Source organism: Cryptomeria japonica, chromosome 9 (assembly GCF_030272615.1).
Source record: "Cryptomeria japonica chromosome 9, Sugi_1.0, whole genome shotgun sequence".
NCBI lineage: Eukaryota > Viridiplantae > Streptophyta > Pinopsida > Cupressales > Cupressaceae > Cryptomeria > Cryptomeria japonica.
Genome location: NC_081413.1, coordinates 535576916 through 535598813, shown reverse-complemented (window position 1 = coordinate 535598813; position 21898 = coordinate 535576916). Strand labels below are relative to the sequence as shown.

Here is a 21898-nt window from a genome sequence, read left to right as displayed (position 1 = left end):
GTTGTTGGAGACGCTAATTTGGTTGCAGAAGGCAGCTTCATATGTGATGCTAATGAGCAACTACAACCTATTGACACCTCATTTGTAAGACAACTTCATATGTGATGCTAAGTGAGCAACTACAAACTATTGGCACCTTATTTGTTTGTGTCCAATTGTGCTTGAATTCTAGTCCTCTTTATGCATTTTAGCCTTATTTTCTCCATCGTAGATAATCAATTTAAGATATTTCCTAGTGGATCTCCCTTGGTCAAAGTTTGCATATGTGTTGTTTTCCATTGTCACCCATGTGCCTATCATATGTTAGAAGTTGCAAAGGTCCCAAAAGTTTTATGTGTGGAGATTTTTTGTTCAAATTTCTAAGGATTGTGCTTATGTTAGAGTTTTGGAGTTTCCCTTCTTGGTATGCCTTTCCTTCCAACTCCTCCATTTCCTTTGTTCTTGTTGGGATATCAGACTTTCCCATCTAGGCATACCTTTTCCCAACCCTTGCCTTCATCCCCTTTTCATGTCAAGTTTTCCTTCCCATCACATCTTCCTCCCAACCTTAACACTTTCCCCTTTTCTTTATCCGAGTTCCACACTTTTCCCTTCTTGTATGCTTTTTGTTAGACTTTGGCTCCTCAATCCTTCATACTAAGTTACATGTCGAAGCTGGAGTTTTGATCATCCTTCTACCTCTATCCTTTGTGGCATGACATCTGTGGTATTTCAAATCTTGGTTTTTGACATTCCCTTTCATACACTTTTTCAAAGTTGGAGATGCAGAAATATTTCTAATGTATGAGTTTTTAAGTATCCCTTATTCTTGAACTTCAAAATTTCCCACTTTATTAATTAATCGAGTTTTCAAATTCAGGCCTATTCTTATATACATGCCTTGTGGAATGAATTCCTTGGTATCTGGGATCCTTGACTCCTGGTAATTTATTTCCAATATCCTTTCTAAGTAAAAGATGTGGAATACCCTTGTCTATTTTCTTTGAGCATGAAGTATGCCATAATCTTGATCCTTGATCCTCGACAAGTGGTAGGGTTTATAAGGTATCGTTGATCCATGATCTCGAAAACTCCAAGATTCCTACATCTTGCACTACTCACTCCCACTTACCTCTATGAATGACCTAGTTCACCATTAATGATCAAATTTGATGCTGCCAAAGGGATTTTCTTGTCTAGATATATTTTGCAATCTTAATGCTGCAGATATAAATGTATTTCAAGTGATAGGGGATGAGGAATGCCATGCCACCATTAATGCAATGGATACATTTTTGACACAGATGGTTTCTATGCAAGCTTTGGGCCACAATTTCAATGGTTTTCATGGGATCCAAGCTCGTCTTACATGCCTCATCCATTGATCACTAGTTCCTCCTCAATTCTCAAAGCGATAAGGCAACAACAAAGCACCATATATTCTAGTTCGTTTTCTAAAAAGGTCGATCATTTTGTGAGCAAATAGAGCTTCTAAGGTTTCAACTCTTGTAATCTGTAAATATCAAGGAGGTTAATATTGTAAATGCTTCTTGCAATTAAATGTTTCCATGGTTTTCTTTGTAGATTTTTTTGGGGAGTTCTAGCTTGGGTTTTTATCGCTATTTCACTAGCATGAATGTAATGAATATTTGATGAATAAGACTTCATTTTAATGCATCACAAGCTTTGCAATGGTCATTCCATCATAACTAAAAATGTTCAATTGCTTGATATCGTTTTTTGTAGTGTATGTGTATACATAGCTTGTATTCCTTTGTAATTTCAATTTGTGGTTCCTCATGGTATACTTGTTGGAATCGAGGAACACTAAGAGGGGGGTGGGGTGAATCAGTGTTTTGCAATCTTTAACATTATTAATTTGACTCTTCAACCATCTAATGCAAATCAACAAAAGAAAGATGTAAACACATAAGGCAAACATCCATAACACCACAACACCACAACACTAGATTTATACGTGGAAAACCCGGTTAAGGGAAAAACCACGGTGGGAACATACTCACGGTGGGATAATAGCCTGTTAGGAGTAAGTGAAATATTGCAATGGGAATGCACATGCATTCAGGCACACTGCCTAGAGCTCACTGCTCAAAATTACAATAAGGGCTACAACCCGGAAGACTCACTGCCTTACAAAATGATTACAAAAGATACAAGAAGGTTTGAACTATTGAATAGCATCAACAAATGCTCGAGTATAGTTCTGGTTAAGCACAAAACACATAATCTTACTCTGCTCTATTCTGATATTTTGCATTATACCGAAGCACAAATCTTTCAACCACGCACGTGAAACTAGGCACAATCGCTCATACACACTTCACACATATCTGTTGGCATTATGTGAACCGGTATGAGGACATAATGACATTGTATGTTGCCATTGATGTCAATATGCTGAAGAGGAGAGAACCGGTATATATGAGAACTGGTATAACATTGTGAACTGGCATTTGTGCCAAAGTGAAGCGGTGTGTTTGTTCAAGGTGAACCGACATATGGTTATGGGAACCGGCACATGGAAGCTTTGTATGACTACCGGTTGGTAGTCTCAACTTCAGGGTTTCCGGTTGAAGTGCTTCAAGCCTGTGTTGCTCAACTGGTGACTTTGTGTGATGAGTTAGCAGTGTAACGAAGAACAGATCGTGTTGCCACGTCAGCCTTGTGCGCGTGAAGGATCTTGCATGAAGGAGATTGTTCCCATCTACCTCGGGAATGTGCAAAGCCTGTAAACGGTGATAACGCGTGATGGGTTATCAGCCGCCATGAAATTGGTGGAAAACGAACGATGGAGAATGTCTTGAGATTGGATCAAGACTGTTGCATTTAATGCAGTGTGCTCAACGGTCAGGATTGAACCGTTTGAATTCCTTAACCTAATAGGTTTAGGGTTTAGGGTTTATGCTATCGACCTATTTCTTTTCCTATAAGGACGATGTTGTGTTTCTTTCTGAGGTTGTTGGCAAAAGTTGTGTGTGTGTATCCAAGTGAAGAGATACGTGATTCTTGCCAGACCAGAGGAGAGAAGTGATACCTGCATAGTGTAAGTGTAGAAGGTGAAGAGGAGCTAAAGCGGATCTGCATTGGCATTGAGTGCTGTTATCAGATCATTGTAATACTTGTTGATCTCTAACCACTTCAACAGTCAGGAAATCCCTTAACAGGGTAGCTTTAACCGGCTTGCTGTAAATCCTTTACCAGGGTGACTCAAAACCATCGAGTTCTTGAAATCCTCTAACAAGGTAACCTTTAACAGGGTTTAACCCTTAACCGGGTATTCTAGCCATCCCTTAACCAGGTGATCCCTAACAGGATCGGTTCCTAACAGAAGCTATTGTATCAATCTTTAACCGGACAAGGCTCCTAACAGAGCGGACTTCTAAAGAGTTCAAAAACAAGCTCGTGGGTATTCATCCCCACCGTGGTTTTTCCCAGTTGGGTTTCCACATGAAAAATATGTGTCATATGTGATGTCCTTTTCATGTGATGATATGTTGTTTTCTGCCAAGCAGTGAATCATGTTGATCTAGCTATTTACATATATGTCTTTGATGATAGTTTACCTATTCATGCACTAGGATGAAATGGAAATGAAGTATTAGATTGTGTGAGAAGATAAGTGTCAACCGGTTTATGCTTGTCTCAGTTATTTTGGGTTTTGCCGGTTGTACTTTGTTTAAGACCGGTGTTACTGTTTGTCCGTAAAAGCACAGTGTTTGCTGGCAAACCGGTTTAGGATTGTGATTTTTGCCTGTACTGATTCACCCCCCCCTCTCAATACCGGTTTGGTACTATCCGTTCATCATTGAGTTATCAATATCTACCATCTCAACAATGATCAAATCAATTGGTCTAATATATCCGCATCAACAATTTAAGTTTATTTCATGTCGGCCCAAAAACCGCATAACACACAAATGAAACGTGTTAGCCAAGTCAGCTCAATCCGATCCAAAACAACCAAGTGGACCAAAACAAATCATCCACACGCTTCCCAAATGTCAGCTTAATATCCTCGAACACACAAATAACCGCCAAAATCTCTCCGCATGATCCGCACAAAGAATCTTCACACACTACTGCTGATAAACACTGTTCTACCAGAAAACCTGTCCACCGGATCTTCCAACTTTCACAAGACTCAACACCGGAGGCCATACCTGGAATAAGGCATGTTACATGTCCACAATGCATCTCTGAGATCTGCAACATAAAATACTCAACACAAATGAATTACCAACCACAACATTGTACACTTTGCCGGATGTCTTGTTCTCACCGGACCTCACCAGACCTCAATCAATCTTCCGGTATGAATGAATCATGAACTGCGGATTGAATATCTGACTCAAGTTGCCATCAATGACAACATCTGAACAACAATGCGGTGTCACTTGCCAACAATACTTGGACTTTGTAACAGAATGAAGTAGGCACTGGTTTTGGAAGAATTGATCCACCATGCACCTAAACTGAAAACATCTTGCAATAGTAGAGTAGCAGTAGGAAGTAGATTGTATGTACTTCATGATTCAACATTATTAGGAAAAATGTCTTCAATGATCCATGGCAGTTATCATCTTAGAGAGTCCTTTTGTGCATACCCATAACTAGCTGTCATGTTGTGATGTGCATATCAACTTAATAAATGTCATAGCAGTAGGTTAGTCCTTGTCTTGGTGATAGGTTTTTGGGTTAAGTGTACACTGGGTACTATTGCCTATTTTTAATTGTGTTTAATCTTATTCAAGATACTTTTAGGGAAGCTCATTTGGGTCAAGTTGAGCCTGAAGTTGAAGAAGGTTTTACCTACCTTAGTAAATTGGTTTAGTGTCGTCCTGCCAAATCATAAGTAAGAGAATTGTTGCTGTGAGTTTGAAAACCTTGGCACTCAGAAAACAACTTGGCTTTAGGGATTTCAGAACTACAACTTTGTGCACCAACACAATGGTACCATTGTGGGGGACATGAAATATTGTTCTCATATTGAAGACCCTGATAATATTGCGAAGAGATTGCCAATGTCTAGTTTAATGCATGACCTTAGAAGGTTGGTTTTGAAAATTAAAATCTAGTTCATTCCTTGAACATGGAAGAGATGTAAAATGTTCTCAGGTTTTTTATGTACATATTGCTGTTCATAAGGCAGCTCTAGCAATGGTGGCCACTGGACTAGATAGACACAAAGGGCCAATGCAACTGTATATACAGAATTTTGTGTGGGATGAAGATAAATATTTTCATGACATAAATGAGCTTGGCATAAAGCACTGTGGAAAAATGAATCAACCTTTCATTATCAAATTGACTCTAACCAGTAAGAACATTGCTAAAATAGAGATTGGAGACCAATAACCTTAAAAAATGTTTTATATGAGATTACAGGTAAGGTGAGGGTCTTGGATTTAAGAATGTTGCCAATGAAATCATGCATTAGGACGCATCAAGCATCCTTAAGGAATCCGATCTCGCAGTGGAAGACCAGCAATTATTCTGATCTATGTTCACTTTCATATGGTATATACTCGTATCAGATGGACTTTCATCCTTATCATGCTCCATTGATTGGGCTTTGGTGGTTTTGCTTGAATGCACTCCATTGATGTTTCATCATTACTAGTGTTCAACAACTCTCCTTAAAATGTATTTATCCTTTATAGACAAATCATAAGGGCCACACCTTAGCTCACTTCATGATGAGTAGTATTTAACAACCATCTTCAAATTTTTTTTGTACTTTATAAACAAATCATAAAGGCTGCCCCTTAGCCCCATCTCTATCATGCCTAGGTAGCAGATATCTTGGTTGATATATGATCAATCTCATTTCATGATGCCTTTAGATCAGCTGCTGCAATCCAGATATCAGATCTCTTGGAGAAGCACTCATGTTTTTGGTTGTGTTGGTGCACAAAGTTGTAGCTCCCATTTCCCTAAAGCCAAGCTGTTCTTTGAGTGCCAAGGCTCTCAAGCTCAGCAAAAACAATCTAATTTATGATCAAGTAGGCCAACACTAGACCAATTTACTAAGGTGGGTAAGACCTTAAATTCTAGGCTTAACTTGAGCTAGAGGGGCTTCTTTAGAGGTACCTTGAATAACATTAAAGACAACTAAAAATAGACAAGTGCATAACTAGAACCTCTCTCAAGCTAATAAGCACATCACTGCATGAGAGCAAGATGTGGTATGCACATAATGATTCTCTAAGATGATACCTACTATCCAGAGAAACAAAAATCAACCAAAATCACCTGGATTTGGTGAGTCCCGAGTCGAGCGAGTCTCGGTGAGTCCAGGGGGCTCGGACTCAGACTCGGCTGCATTTGGGGTCCAGACTTGCTTGGACTCGGACTGATTTTTTTTATTTTTCTCATTTTAGATAATTGGTGGAACTTTTTTAGCCCATGTAGCGCATCTGGTTGTGAGTGCAATTGGAGTATGTTTGAGCACATACACTCCAAGAGGCGCAATAGATTATATGTGGAGAAGTCGAATGATCTTGTCTTTGTTCACTACAACCTCCGCCTCAAACAGAAACGGAGTGCACAAAATGACATCTCCCCTATCATTCTAGAGGAGGTTGATCCTAAAGCCGAGTCAACCACAAAGGCTACAAAACCTGTCTTTAGTGATGACGACATTGATTGGGTCGACCAGGTAGATAGAGAGGTTGAGGCTGTAGCCATGGCAGAGGAGGAGCAAAGAGCACGAGCAGAGACAACAGAGCCAGAGGTAGACACATATATTCATATACCTGATGTTGGTGAGGGTGGCATGGTGTCACAGGCTGAGGCTATGGCTGCCGAATCATCTAGGACCTACCTTAGACGCCTTCGTAGGAGGGATGCAGGCTCCTCTGAGCCATAGGCTTGTAGTTGTTTTTACTTTTGATATTTGTATGGAACATTTGATCATATGATGACATGGATTTTTATTCCATGAGTTTTGTAATACTGTATACATTTGACAATATTTATAGATCTATGTTTGTTATTTCCTTCAACTACAATTTGTGTTTATGCTTATGTGATTGATGTATACTTGTGTATGTAATCAAATTAGCTTCTATTTGATGATGTTATTGTGTCTTTAAGGTGTATTTAATAAAGGGTGCATGAAACAAGTTTTAAATCTTTAAAAATCTCTAAATTTCTTGAGTTTTTCACTTTGCTGAGTCCAACCGAGTCTGAGCTGAGTCTGAGTCCCGTTTCTATGCTACTATCGATTGCTAAAGATGTTTTCCTTGGTTATAATGTTGAATCATGAAGTGCATACAATCTACTTCAAACTCTTACTCTACTAGTGTAAAATGTTTCTAGTTTAGGTGCATGGTGGATCAATTCTTCCATGTTCAGTGCCTATTCATTGAGTTACAAAATCTAGGCATACCATGAAGAACAACAAATCAAGAAGGAAAATGAATATGAGCTATGTATTACACGTATACCACAAATAATGATATCAAGCGATTGAATATTCTTACTTATCCATCCTAGACTACAAAAATTCATATGAAGTGAGGAAATGACTATAGCATAGTTTGTAATGCATTAGAATGTTGTTCCATTCATACCATTGAGCTAGCAAAAGAAAACACTAAGCTAAAACTTCCAAAAAGATCTACAAATGGAATCATGGAGACATTTTAGTTGTAAGAATTATTTACAATATCCTCCTTCAAATTTACCAACATTCGCTACTCTAATGGGCCATTGGCTATTGAATTTGTAGGAGTTAAAACCTTAGAAGCTTCTTTGGCTTGCAATCATGTAGAAAAGTGAAATGACAAACTTTTTTGGAAAATGATTTAGCATATATGGCACTCTATTGATTGCCTTATCCCTTCAAGAATTGAGGAATTGATGGTCAATGGATGATGCGTGCAAGGAAAGCTTAGAACCCCCAAAATTTGCTTAAATGGCGACCTAGAGCTTGCATGGAAACCATCCACATAAAAAACATAACCATCACATTAATGGTGGCATGGCGTTCCTCATCCTCTACTAGTTAAAGTACATTTCAATCCAAGTAAGATGGACAACTATATGTAGGTGGGAACAGCCCCTTGTAGTATTTGCCACATCAAATCTAGTCATTAACGGTGATCTAGGTTGTGTAGAGAGGTAGGTGGGAATTAACAATGCAAGAAGTGGGAATTTTGAAGTTTTGGGGATACCTCATAACCTATACCACTTGTTGGGGATCAAGGATCAAAGATATGGGACACTTCATGCTCAAAACAAACAAATAAGGAAATCCCCACATCTTTAACTCCAAAAGGATATGGGATTTAAGTTATCAAGAGTCAAATATCGTAAATACCAAGGATTATCACACAAGGCATGCAATTAAGAATAAGTCCAAACTCATGTACCTGATAAAGTAACATAGTGTGAAATATCAAGATTCAAGAGTCAAAGGATACTTAATAACTCATGCCATGCATTGCATTAGAGGTATTCTTGCATTTCTGACTCCAAAAAACAATGTGAAAGGAAATGTCAAAAGTCAGGGATTGGGGATACCATGGAATACATGCCACAAATGTAGGTAAAGGGATGACCGAAACTCCGATTTTGAAAGGTAATTTGGTATGAACAATTGGGGGGTCAAGGGTTCTAGGGAAACCATGCCAATCGAGAAAAGTGCAAAACTTTGATAAGGACAAGGGAATAGGAGGAAGGGATGACAGAAAGGAAAACTTTGAAATCTCACCTAAAAATGGGGACAAAGGTGTTGTTGGGGAAAAGGTATGCTCGAATGGAAAAGTCTGAATAGGGACAAAGGAAAAGTCAAAGCTGGGAGGATAGACATACCAAGAAGGGGAACTTTGGCATAAGCACAGTTCTTAGAAATTTGAACATAAAACCTTCACACTTAGAACTTTTGGGACCTTTGCAACTTCCAACACATGATATGCACATGGGGTATAATGGAGAATACATGTGCAAACTTTGACCAAGGGACACCCATTAGAAAACATCTAAGATCGATTATCTATGAGGGACAAAATAAGGCCAAAATGCATAGAGGGGGCTAGGATTCAAGCACAATTGGGAGTAGTCAAATGGGGTGCCAACATTGGCTCTAATTGGGGACATGTGTTTCTTCTAAACACAATGTGAATCCAACTATCTTTGGGAGTAGACCACAAAAAGGGGCACCAAGGAGGGGACCAAGACAACTTATGCTTCATCATGACTAACAGAGATCATGACTACACAAAGCCTCACACAATATATACAAGACATAGCACCAAATAAGAACACAATACATACATGGCAAGACCTATACTTACAAAAGCATTGTAATCCAAGTATCATGAACCAATAGCCTCACAAAAATTCTGTCCAAGCTCTTGAGGTAGTATGCACTACCATAACCCTCAACGAATTTATCTCCAAAGGGGCAATTTATATTATCTAGGCAAAATGTATCATTCCTACACCCTAGATCATTCTGGAGGTAGCAAAAGTTGGATGCATAATTGGAATTTGTATCATTTAACTCTATTGCATCCATTGAAGGCTGTGTTTGTGGATCTAAGTCAACCTCCATTGTGCTGCTAGAAGGTAATGACTCATTTGCCTTATCAATGTCATCCAATGACAATGTAGTGGCTTTTTATGATGTAGCCACATCCTCCATTGCCAATTATGCAAAGTTGAAGGTTTTATTCTATTTTATAATATTAATGGCATTTGAATCTTTGATATGATAGTAATGATACTTCATCAATGATCTTATAATAGTGATAAAGATAATCATCTATTTTGTCGATTATGGTCTCCACTTTCAAACCTTCTCATTGTAACCAAATTTCTTAAATGACAAGAAATCCCAATAATTAGTGGGGATCTAGGGGCAATGCCCACAATGAGGTCGAGGGGCAGCACCCCTCATGGGGGTTAGTGGGGTCAAGTGGTAGTGCCCCTTACGAGGTCCAAAGGCAATGCCCTTGGTGCACTCCCTATTGCAATATAAGGTAAGGTCAAGGGGTAGAGACCCCACCACCAAACTCAAATTTAGGCCTTTGAAACCACACAAAACTTCATGTCACACGACATGTTCACAATTTAATTACACAAGGGAGAAACTAGGCATTTGGCACACTTTTGTTTATAAAAATGTTTTTTTAATTTTTTTTTTTTTGTTTTGTCAGGGACTTGCCAAGTTTTTTGAAAAAACTTGGGAAAAACTCAACAAGTTTGGTGATCTGGCAAGTACTTGTTGAGTTTGCCAACTATATTATCACCTTTTTCTCATCTTATCATTTGTCCTTTGTTTCTTCTGGCTGCTGTACATAGAATTTCCATCTGATCTAGCAACAATATCATTCTATTCTGTAAGCACGTCTTTCCTTTTGCTCATATGAATCTTGGATCTACAATATTGTTTATAAAAATGATTTTTTTTTTTGTTTGGTTAGGCACTTGCCAAGTTTTCTGAAAAGACTTGGGAAAAACTCAAACTTCTGAAAAGACTTAGGAAAAACTCAACAAGTTTGGTGAGTTACCGAACAAAAAATTTGGTGAGCTCTCACTGAGTTTGCCAACTATATTATCACCTTGGCAACACTGATGTTCCTCATCTTATCCTTTGTCCTTTGTTTCTTCTTACTGTTGTACATTGAATTTCCATCTGATCTAGCAGCAGTATCACTCTATTGTGCAAGCACATATCTTTCCTTTTGTTCATATGAATCTTGGATCTACACTATTGTTTATAAAAATGTTTTTGAAAAATGATCATTTTTTTGTTTGGTCAGGGACTCACCAAGTTTTTTGAAAAAACTTGGGAAAAACTCAACAAGTTTTGTGAGTTACTCACCAAACAAAGAATCTGGCGAGTACTCGCTGAGTTTGCCAACTATATTATCACCTTGGCAATACTGATGTTCCTCATCTTATCTTTTGTCCTTTGTTTCTTCTTACTGTTGTACATGAATTTCCATTTGATCTAGCAGCAATATCACTCCATTGTGCAAGCACATGTCTTTCCTTTTGCTCATATGAATCTTGGACGTACACTATTGTTGCATTGACATTAGCTGCTTTGTCTTCACATGGTGACTTGGAATTATGAGTTAGCTGGATGGGTTCCCTTAAATGTTTAATATTGTGCATAGGCAACTCATATCAATCTACATCAACACTATGTTCTCCATGAAAACTTGGATGTGATGTCCCCTACTAAATACCCCTGAAAAGAATACAGATAGTTGGTGACCTAGGATAAGAAAATTACCATTTAATCAACATTTCTATGAATTCCTTCTAAGATCCCCTGCAGAAAAATGAATAAGAATACTAAATTTATTTGCACATTGAGTATGTGTATTTATATTTGGATTAGTTATTAATAATTTGTTGCAGAATATTGAATTTGAGGATGGAGTCATGATTGGGTTGCCCATCCAGCCCATGCTAAGCCCACTTGGCCTACTCAACATGGTGTGGGTCTTATGCTCCTGATCATACTCTTACACCTGCAAATTATTACGTTTGGAAAGGTATGGATAGCATAGTGGAGTTCTCAGTTTCACCTCCTAAGCCCAGGAGCAAATCTTAGCCCTTCTGGCCTATTGCAGACTTTGTCATCAATAGGTGGTCTACTTAGGAGGTAAACCTTAATCCTCACACCTATCTAAACCATCCTTCCATCCGTATTTTAACAGTTCGTTATATTAGATCAGACATTAAGTATACAAAATTGATACCATTGGTTGTATTGCCATTCCTTTATTTCAATATCGATTATATAAGTTTATACCTATGTTATCTCGAGTTTCCGGGACGGGGGGACGAGTTTCCGGGACGGCAATTTTTTTTGCCAAATTTGGGGACAGGGACGGCAAAGGGGACGACTATATAAAATATAGGGAAAATTTAAAATATATAGGAAAATTCTAAATGTTCATATGACAACGTGGATAAAGCATGCATATATACATTATATTCATATAAAAACATGGATATAACATGTGTATGATACTATGAAAACATTTTAGAATGTAAACTTTGAACATACAACATTGTCAATAGACTCAATACTCAATATGCACTCATAATTCAGAATTTCAATTCATTCACTTTGTATATATGCATATCATAATAGATATTAAAGAAACATAGATATTAAAATTCAAAACCATTAACATTTAACAATTTAACATAGATATTAAAATTGAAAACCATTGACATTTAACAATTTATTATTTAATATTTTCTATTTATAATATGAATTTAAATGTTTGATATGAATGATTAAATTTAATGTTGCCTTTTAATTTTTTTAATAACAATTTGAATTAATAGGGTGCCCATGTTAGAAAATTCAAAAAACAAAATTGAAAATATGACATTTTTTATTTTTTAAAATTTTTTACTAGCCCTAGATGTGGGGGACATATGGCCGTCCCCGGGACGGATTGGGGACGTCCCAGCCATCCCCGAGACGTACGGATGTCCCCCACAGCTAGGGCAGACGTCCCCTCCAAATTTTGGCAATTTGGGAATGGGGGGGAAACGTCCCCTGGCCGTCCCCAAGTCCCTGAAACGTCCTCGGGACTGGGATGGGGGTTTTCAGGCAGGGGACGCATCCATGGGTTTCGTAGGTTAATACCATTACATGTATTAAAGATATGTAGTATTATCATTTTATTGTATCATTAACAGTTCATAGATTTCATTATAATTATGTGTAATTTATGATTGCCATACCAGATATACAGAATGCAGATTCATTAGAATTATATGCTGGATTATGATGTGCTTCATTGCCTTATTACTTTGTACACACTATATATATTGTGACTGTTTTTGTACCCTTATTCCATCCCTTCCAAAAAACTCCCTTTTTATGATCGATGGAAATGACTTCTTATATCTACATGTTTGGAGTGAGAAGTTGCATCTCTTTAATAATCATCTTAATCACACCCTTTGGGATTAACTTCTGCTTTTAATAAATCTTAATTGCTGCCCTTCTTTTATCGCTGTTTAACATTAATCACTTTTTCTGACTACATCCAAACGCTAACCTTTTCATTATTATATCCTTATCTTGGGCATTTAACTTGACTGATATATATTATATATATTAACCTGGCCAGTAAACAACTTAATTTATATACATTAATGTGGGCGCTAGGCTTCATGGTTGGCTTTGATAATATCTCCATGTTAAGTCGGCTTATTTGAATAAAGTTGACCATCTTTGTTATTGATTATTGTTTGACTTCATTAACTAAAATTGTTTGGTATCATATTCGCTTTATGTTATAATCAAATGCCTTCTTCATTCTGTCATTGAGTTTTACTTCTGTCTCCTAATTGTATGCCACGTTCACGTGTCATGCTCTTAATCGATGTTCTTAGGATAAGCTCCTCTGTAATGTTTGTGTTAATATCGCTGCCTTATAATACTACTCTTGCTGGAAATTACTGTCTATTGCTCAGGGGACAATCTCTAACACCTTTGCAGTCCACTTAGTATTTGTTTTAATAATCACTTTATTTATTTGATCGGGATGAATGCAATTCTATTATATATTGTTTTTATTAAATATTTGTTTTCTGAATTTATTTACTATTATATTTGTTTCTAATTACATTGTTATGATAATGAATGCTTACTTATTACATTTTATTTTATTGGATTCATAATTGGGGGCATGACATTGGATCAGTTGCATCATAGTCACTATATTCATCTTCTTCTTCTGCGGAGTCATATCCTAATGCATCATACTGATCGTCCTCATCTTCATAATCCTCGATATAATCTTTCTCACAAGAAAGATCATCCTCTCTTCTCATTGAGAAGGCATTTGGGTTCTTGGGGGTGGCAAGTTGAGTTTTCTGCAATTGCAATTGTGCAGGAAGTTGTTCTTTGTTCAAGGTGATACATGCTCTTCTTCCTATTCAACTTCTTCTCAATATGACATCTTGGGAAGAATAGGATGTTGGCCAACAACATATGTTTACACATTTTGATGTCTTATGCCAAAATTTTGTACATTGTAGGATATATCTCCATTCATCCTACCACGAAGCATATGATTTCTTTCTAGTTGAGCTTCCTGAAATTCAACTGTTACCATTTGCTTTTGTGCCTTATTTCTGAGGTGATAGCAATTCTTATAGTTCCTCTTCATAACTATATGTTTGCTAGGAGAAGTGGAATACTAGTGAGAAGGATGTTGACAATTTTTGTGTCAACCTAAGGATTTGAGAAATCATCAATGGCTAAACCCTGCCTTTTTTTTACCTAAGGCCTAAACCCTAAACCCTTAAGGCTTTTTGCCTTAGTCTTTTTTTTGGCCTTGTTCTTTTCCTCTGTTGACCAACGCAGGTGGTCATTCACTTAAATTAACCAGTTAAAGTGTCCTTTTTTCATCCCGAAACCAGCCTTGTCTTACCCGCTACCGGTAGGTGGGAAGTTAATTGTTACCGTGACTGCTTGATTGCAGGTTCGCAACTGTTGGCGGTCATTGCTGCTTGGCCTTGTGATGTTGCAATGGACCTGTTGTGGTCACCGTCATGTCGAGCCACACCTTCGCAGCTTGGGGTTGGTGGTCAGGGATTTGTCTGCAATGTTGTGACAGGGTTAGTGGTGGTTGCTAGTTGCCCAGTCGCATGGTTCGCAACGGTCAAGGAACTATGCTATTATTTCTTGTGATGTTGCGATGGACCGTTGGCGGTTAAGTGAATGTTGATCACATGGTTCGCAACTGTCAAGGTTAACAAACACTTAACCTTGTGATGCTGCGATGGGGTTATCGTGGATGCTAGGCCGCATCATCATGACGGTCAAGAACAAGTGTTATCTCAAGCCATGATCTTGCGATGCATGGCTAACAATTAAAGTGGATGCTAGGTCGCATCTTTGTGGCTTCTTTGTAACCGTTTTGGACTAGGTTGCGAGCGTGTGATTGATGGGCTTAGTCATATGGTGGGGCCAACAAAACTTCACATGCAACAATGGCCGTTCGATTTCGCTTGAGGGCAAGATCGATGGTGATGTTTAAAAAGTCATTATGAGGGTCTTCCTAAAGGTTTTCTTGATGCATCTCAGTTGTTCATCCATGCATTAAAGAAAGATCTTGCAACCGAGATTCAAATTTGGGGATGAACGTTGGAATTCAAACCGTGCCATGATGGTTGCCGACCTATTAGGTCGGAATTGAATGCAGGTCCTGTCGACATGCCAAATTAGATTCAATCTCACTCCAACCAGTTCCAAATTCACGAGGAGATTGCCATTACTCCTGCTGGACTCTGCAGACGTTTCCTAGGACCGCCCATGCCCATTTACTGCACACAGAGACTTTTTGGTCCGAGAAAGGACATCAGACGCCATCCAGATGTAGGGGCCTTCTTGATTTTCGGGGATTGTTGTTCTTTCCTAGTTCTGCAGGATACTTTCAGACACGCAACAATTTGATTTCTTTCCTTTGTAACCTAACCCTAGTCGGTTAGGGTTTTGGACTTGATGTAAACTAGAGTTATGCCTGAGCTATAAAGGCAAAATTTTAACATATTCTCAGGGTTCTTCCCCCTTCATTTTGATATGGAACTCGTTTTTCCTGTATTTTTAATATACCTTGCCTTTGCATCAATAAATTTAGCTTTTTAACCTCTTTCCAAGTTCATTTATCTTGTGCAATTATCTTGCCTCTATTATGAATGTGTTCTTAATTTGTTTTGTTTGATCTGTATGTTGTATCAACTTTGCTTATGAGTACTGTCTTTGGATGTTTTAATCCCTTCCAATACTTCATTAAGTTCTGATCTCATATATGTCTTAGGGATTGATTAAGGATAGGAACCTGTGTATGCTTTTGAGTTGCTTTCATTGATGTCTTGTGCAGTCATAGGTAGGGGAAAGAAACAAATTTGAATCTTGGTGTATCACCTTTCTTTTCCCTTTCAGCATTCTCTTTCTCCCTTTTCCTCTACAATTCGATAGGAGTAGGTTTTACAATTGTTGAGTTGGTCTAACATTGCACCTTGATTGGAAAGGAAGCCGCAAATGCGCAAGGTCTCGTTGATGTATTTTTCATGCACATGCGAACACATAATAAAATACCCAAAAGTATCTTATCCTCTCTTGAACAAAGTTACTCAAATGTTGAAGTTTAGCTTAAGGATCACTTGAGACAACTCCAAGGTTCTTGTATGTCAGGTCATGACGCGTGGATAAGCTCAATGGTTTGATGTGATTATGTTGGGATCACAAAAGGACTTACGTTGAATTGTTGAATGCTTGAATCGCTGGAACTTAGATCCTAACTACTTGCTTGGATAATAAAGAAAGAGCAAAAGGCATAAGGTTTAAGGAGTCTATTCTAATCCTAAGAATGCAAGAGAAGAGTGAATGATTCGATGGAATCCTATTGGGCGAGGTCTCACCATCAACTTGAACAATTTGACACAAGCTCAATGCGATCTTCTAAGGGATAATTCAAAGATGTTCAAATTATTATCATCAAACATTGATTACCATTCAAGTTAATGCATAAACAATGGATGTATAACAATTCGAAGTTAAGCTCATATGACTCCAGTTGACCATGCAAGGCACACTTACAATCAGCAAGAGGCTAGTGGTATGGACTAAATGGATTCCACACAAAGGCATTCAACAATTTCCTCCATTCAATTTAATCAACATGAAAGCAAATGAATTGAGAAGTAAAGACCATGCAAGTTGTTGAAGTAACAAATCAAATTCACCATAACTTCAATGAAATCAATTGTTCTTTACAAGAAGGTTTTGGCAACAATCTTTGCCTTCTCCCAATCTAACTTCTATTCCAATTGCTATTCACTATTCTATTACTATTCTCTTACTATTATTATTACTCTATTAACCTTTTCAAATGAGAAGCTTGAGCTTTATATAGAGAGCTCATTACAATGAACGACCAGGATTGAATCTCCATCAATGGCCAAGATTTTACAAGGGAAACCCTAATTAGGGTTTGTTACAACAAACTCTATTTTGGCCAGTGAAATAATTATAATGCTTTGACACGACCAATAGATAATGGGGGTAGGTACATTGGAGTTTGTGCCTTCATGGATGAGTCAGGTACATTGCATCTAGACATGTTGTCCTCATTTTTGGATTCTAAAAAATGTGACAACCCCTACAACATTTTTGCCTAAAAAGTGTCATTTTTGTCTCCAAGGCATGTTTTACGAGGTACAAAACTCACATTTGATAGTGTCAAATCATTGGGGGGTGTCTTTGCCATCATTGTCCAAGTTTTGGTGAGTTTTGGTCTTCCTTTTCCTAGCTTTCTATGCAATTTCGGGTTTCAGAACAGTCACTGCAGGTTGAAGATTTTACTCTATGGCACACTTCTCGAGGCAGAATTTTGCTTCGCCCTTGGACTGGCTTAATCCTTAGTCCATCCTCAAACCACGTTTCAAATTTCATCGCATTTTGGGTTCGTTTGCTATGTCTTTCCTTCAATTTCGGGTTTTTTTCTCCTTGTCTACAAGTGGGAAATTTTCCTTGAATTGCAAGTTTTAATGATTTCCTTTGTTTTGGTCTTTGTAGGGAAATTTTGGCTAATTACAAGTGCACTTTATTGAAAAAAGAACTTGTAACTTACTTTTTATTTCCCCCTTGACGCTTTCTGGCTTTTTAAGTCATAATAGGGATTTTTTGGATAAGTTACAAGTTAATTTTAAATTGCATATTTAAAGTCACTTGTAATTTTTTTGAAAAACCCCTATTTTAATGTCTTTTGCTTGTAATGGGGATTTTATTCTCCTATTACATGTGTTGAGTTATTAAAACTTGTTGTAGGGATTTTATTTTCCCTTTACAAGTTATTTATAACTTGCATATCTCTCTCCAAAACCCGATTTTGTTTAGAAATGGAATAAAGTGACAATTTTAAATTTGCTATTGTGCCCAAAAAACCCGATTTTCCCCATAAAGTGTAAATTGAGGAATTTTAAACTTGCAATTGGATTTCTAAAACCTGATTTTGCCTTGTTGAGAGAAAAGTAACATTTTAAACTTGTAATATGGGAATTAAAACTTGATTTTCACTATTACATGTAAAATGAAACTTCTTGTTCTTTCCCAAAAACCTGACCAGCAATATTGGAGGATTTTGTTGACAATTTCCACCGATTTTTGTGGAGAAATCTTAGGAGGAAGGCGTTTTTGATTCCTTGCTATTTTCATGCATTTTCCATCTCTCTTCATGCCATTTGGAAGACATTATTGCTGATTTTATGGTGTTTTAACAGCAAAAATGTTTTTGAAAAATGCCACGATTTGCCTCATTCAAGTGCCACGAATCTTGTCTTTCCTAAATCGTTTTGGCTTGTCTTGCCTAGGCGTGGAGGTTGGGTGCTTTACTTGACCTATTCTTCATGCTTTTAATGGGCATTTTGATACATATGGCGTTTTGGTAAAAACGTGGCTAGGGTTTTGGAATACGGTTAATCTCTATTTAAGAGTTTTCCTCCCTTCTTTCAAAGATTGATCATCTTTTTGAAGAGACATTTTAGTTTGAATCAAGGTATGATTTCTTTTCTTTTCTTGTTTCATTTTCTTGTTTACTTGTTTTTTAATTTTTCCTTTCTAGTTGTAGATTTGTATATATGTTGATTCTGCCCCAAAAATCGGTTTTGTGAGAGAGATTTTCCCCTTTGAAAATCAATTTTTGAATTGCATTGTTCTTCCCCATTTTCCCTCTTTACTTGTATTCGGGATTTTAAATCCCGATTACAAGATGGATGAAAATAATTGTTCTTCCTTTATGATTATAAGAATTTAACCATCTTTTGTTGAAATTTCAAGTTGCAAAGATGAAAAATACCCATCCTTTCAAAATCGGGTTTTTAGAACCGGATTACATGTGGAAAGTTCTTCCCATTTTCTTGAAGATGACATTCTCAAAATCCTTCCATTTTCATCCATATTCATTGCCATCATCCGTGCATACCTTTCCCACCATTTCATCCACTCATTTCACACCTTCATTCATTTTGCCCATTTAAAGTCTACCTCCAGTCAGCCATCCAGAACCCGAAATTGGTCCAAAATGCACTCAAAAACACTTGAAAATGAGTTTTAAAGGTCGCATTACAAGTGCAAACTTGTAGTTACCCATTACACATATGAAGTTGCATGTTTGTTCTCCACAATTGCAAGTTAATGCTCTTTTTTATCCCACACATGTAATGTAGCTTCCAAAACCCGAAATTCACTTGTGAGCCGATTTTTGCATCAATTTATCTCTTCCTTTGTCAGTCCGGTTTGCACACACAACCTACCAAATCAATGAATTAAGGCATGGGCCTTATTTTGCAAGCAAATTTCAAGATTGGAGGATGATACAAAGAAGAGATACAACAACAATTCATGGTTGAGAGCACATAATGCTTTCAAGACAAATATGGTCATGACATGGAAAGAGGGAGGCAGCCCTTTCCCTCTTGAAAAGCTAGTACTACCCCAAGCAAGAAGATAAGGATGCAAGTTCCCGTTCCGGTTCAAGATGTCTTTACTAATCTAGAATATTTCAAGTTCTAGCATCCTGAAGGGACATGAAGATCATCACAGACAAAGGATGATGCAGTTAGAGTTGTGTCTTTAGACACATGGAATAGTTTTAGTTATGCATTTGTAATTTTGTTTTGACAAGTTACATGTAAAAAGTAACTTTGTAATTGCAAGTTAACTCATTACTTGCACTTTTGTAATTACATGTAAAGCAACTACAAGTTGTGCTCAATTAGGACTGTAGTTGGAATAAGTCATAGTTAGTTATTGAATAAGTCTTGGCGGTTGAGAGAATTTCTTAAGTTAGTTGGGATCCTCCCACCTTTTTCTCATGACTCCTCTCCTATAAATACTTGAGGGGGTCTATTGTAATCTTGATCTTTTGGGAAAGCAAGCAAAAACCTCTGCCAAATTTACAACAAAGAAGTCTTTGAGCTTTTATGTGTGAATTCAAGAATTGAAAGAAATAGAAGGAAATTGCTCAAGCTTTGAGTCTTTGTGCTACATTCTTGAGTTCGTGTTCTATATTATCTTTCTTGCAAGTGTTCCTTCAAAGAACTTAATCGAATTTGATTTGCAGTCTTTGTGCTGCAAGTATTTGAGGTTAATATAAATTAGAATAAATATTCTTTTGAGAGGAGCTGTAAGTCTTTGTGCTTGCACTTATTCTTAAGAGAATTTAAGAGCAGATTTTGTGAGAAATAGCTGTGAGTCTTTGAGCTTATACTACTTCCCATTGTTTTATGTAGAAAAAAAAAAGATATTCCAGTCTTTGAGCTGTTATAATTTGTTCTTGATAGTGTTAGTATAGAAAAGGGTAGATAGGACTTTATATAATCAAGACTTTGAGCTTGATATTGTTGTGCTGTCTCGAATGAAGTGACGAAAGTCTTTGAGCTTTTAGGAAACTTCATTTTCTTTTTTTCAATTCATTTCAAAAAGTTGTTACTGTTGTTTTATGATAAATTGCTATCACTTTTCTGTGAAGAGAAAAGGATATTGGCTTTCTTGAAAGAAGAAGAAACACTGCTGTCCCATCCCATTTTATTTTTAAAGTTGTAGTTAGATAGGGGGAACCTTCTCTTAATTAGGAGAGTTTTACTCACACACTGTGGTTGAAACCACAATTTTGTATATTTCTCCAAGTGTACAAAATTTTCAACCAACAAGACATGCTGATGTGGAACTTCTTTAATTGGTGGAGTAGTGATTGGGATGATATGATTAGGACACCACTTCAACTAGCACTTGTAGACTTGGTAGATCATCATGAAGGAATATTTTTTGATACTCAACATTATCTAGCTTCAGCGGTGATGATGATGGTCTTCTAACTTTGACTAACTCTTCTAAAACTATCCTCTTGATTATCTCAATCACGGAGGTGCAAGGTGTAGTTTTTGACTCCCTCTTAGTTTTGGATCTTGATACCGTCTTGGGATGAACCCTTGATGTCACAACTGCTTCTCTCCTTTGGAATTCCTTCTCTGTGACTCCCTTCATGTTGTTGATTCTTTCAATGCACCAAACCTTGAATAGCTGGATCATGCCCTTATATTAGTGAATGTTTCTTGTGTAATCACCTTCTTGTGCTTGTCTATGAAGTTCCCTTGAGGACATTTTCCTTGTATCTTGATCTTGATGTTGAAATTTTCTTCTTGAGAGACTTGTTCCAATCTTCATCCAACCTAGTCTTTTTGATTTCTTTCTTCACTTCCTGCAAAACAAACAAATGAGCATCAAACACACATGGTATATACCTTCTATATAACCTCCTAATTTGATGTAATTTCTGATTTTATGTGATTTGCAGGTTTGATAAGAGGAGGTCGTTCCTAAGGGTGCACAATGGAAGATGGAGCAAATTCGCTCATGATGAGAAGCAAAGGAGGCTTAGCATCATTTCATCACTTCTCTACCAATTGATCTCTTAAGATTTAGTTTTCATGTGCAAAATTGATCATATCACCTTCATTGAATGCATTGAGGATGACTTCGCTCCAAGATAGAGGTAAGAGAAGAGGATTTCGCTCCCAATAAGGGGCAATAGAAGTTCTCTCAAACCTATTTCTATTCTGCCCTTCATCACTTCAGGTTTGAATACTTTGTCATTCATGCAAGTGGAGGCATCAAATTAACTTGGAAGAGGACTCTATAAGCAATTTTGCTGCTAACCTTGGGCACATGAAGTAAATTTCGCTCCAACTAGGGAGCACTTGAAGTTGAAATCACTCCAAGGAGCAACTGAAGTTGTTTTCCAAAACGAAGTCTCGCTCACTAATGACAATTCAGATGCACTAAATTGCACTCACTCAAGGCTTTAGGGGCAAATTCACTCCAAAGAAGGAGCACTTGAAGTTC

General features: G+C 37.4%; 1 protein-coding gene across 2 annotated transcripts in view; it reads left to right on the top strand.

Moving 5' to 3' along the window:
* Positions 1-21898, top strand: part of LOC131077090 (transcription termination factor MTERF15, mitochondrial) — a 60554-nt gene that overhangs the window by 1962 nt on the left and 36694 nt on the right. Inside the window, exon 2 of one of the 2 annotated variants that reach the window (XM_058014511.2) lies at positions 1284-1569. The exons of the other annotated variant lie outside the window; for it this stretch is intronic. The gene's annotated coding sequence lies outside the window, so the exon portion shown is untranslated. Of the gene's footprint in view, positions 1-1283; positions 1570-21898 lie in introns of those variants that run through there. 2 annotated transcript variants of the gene reach the window in all.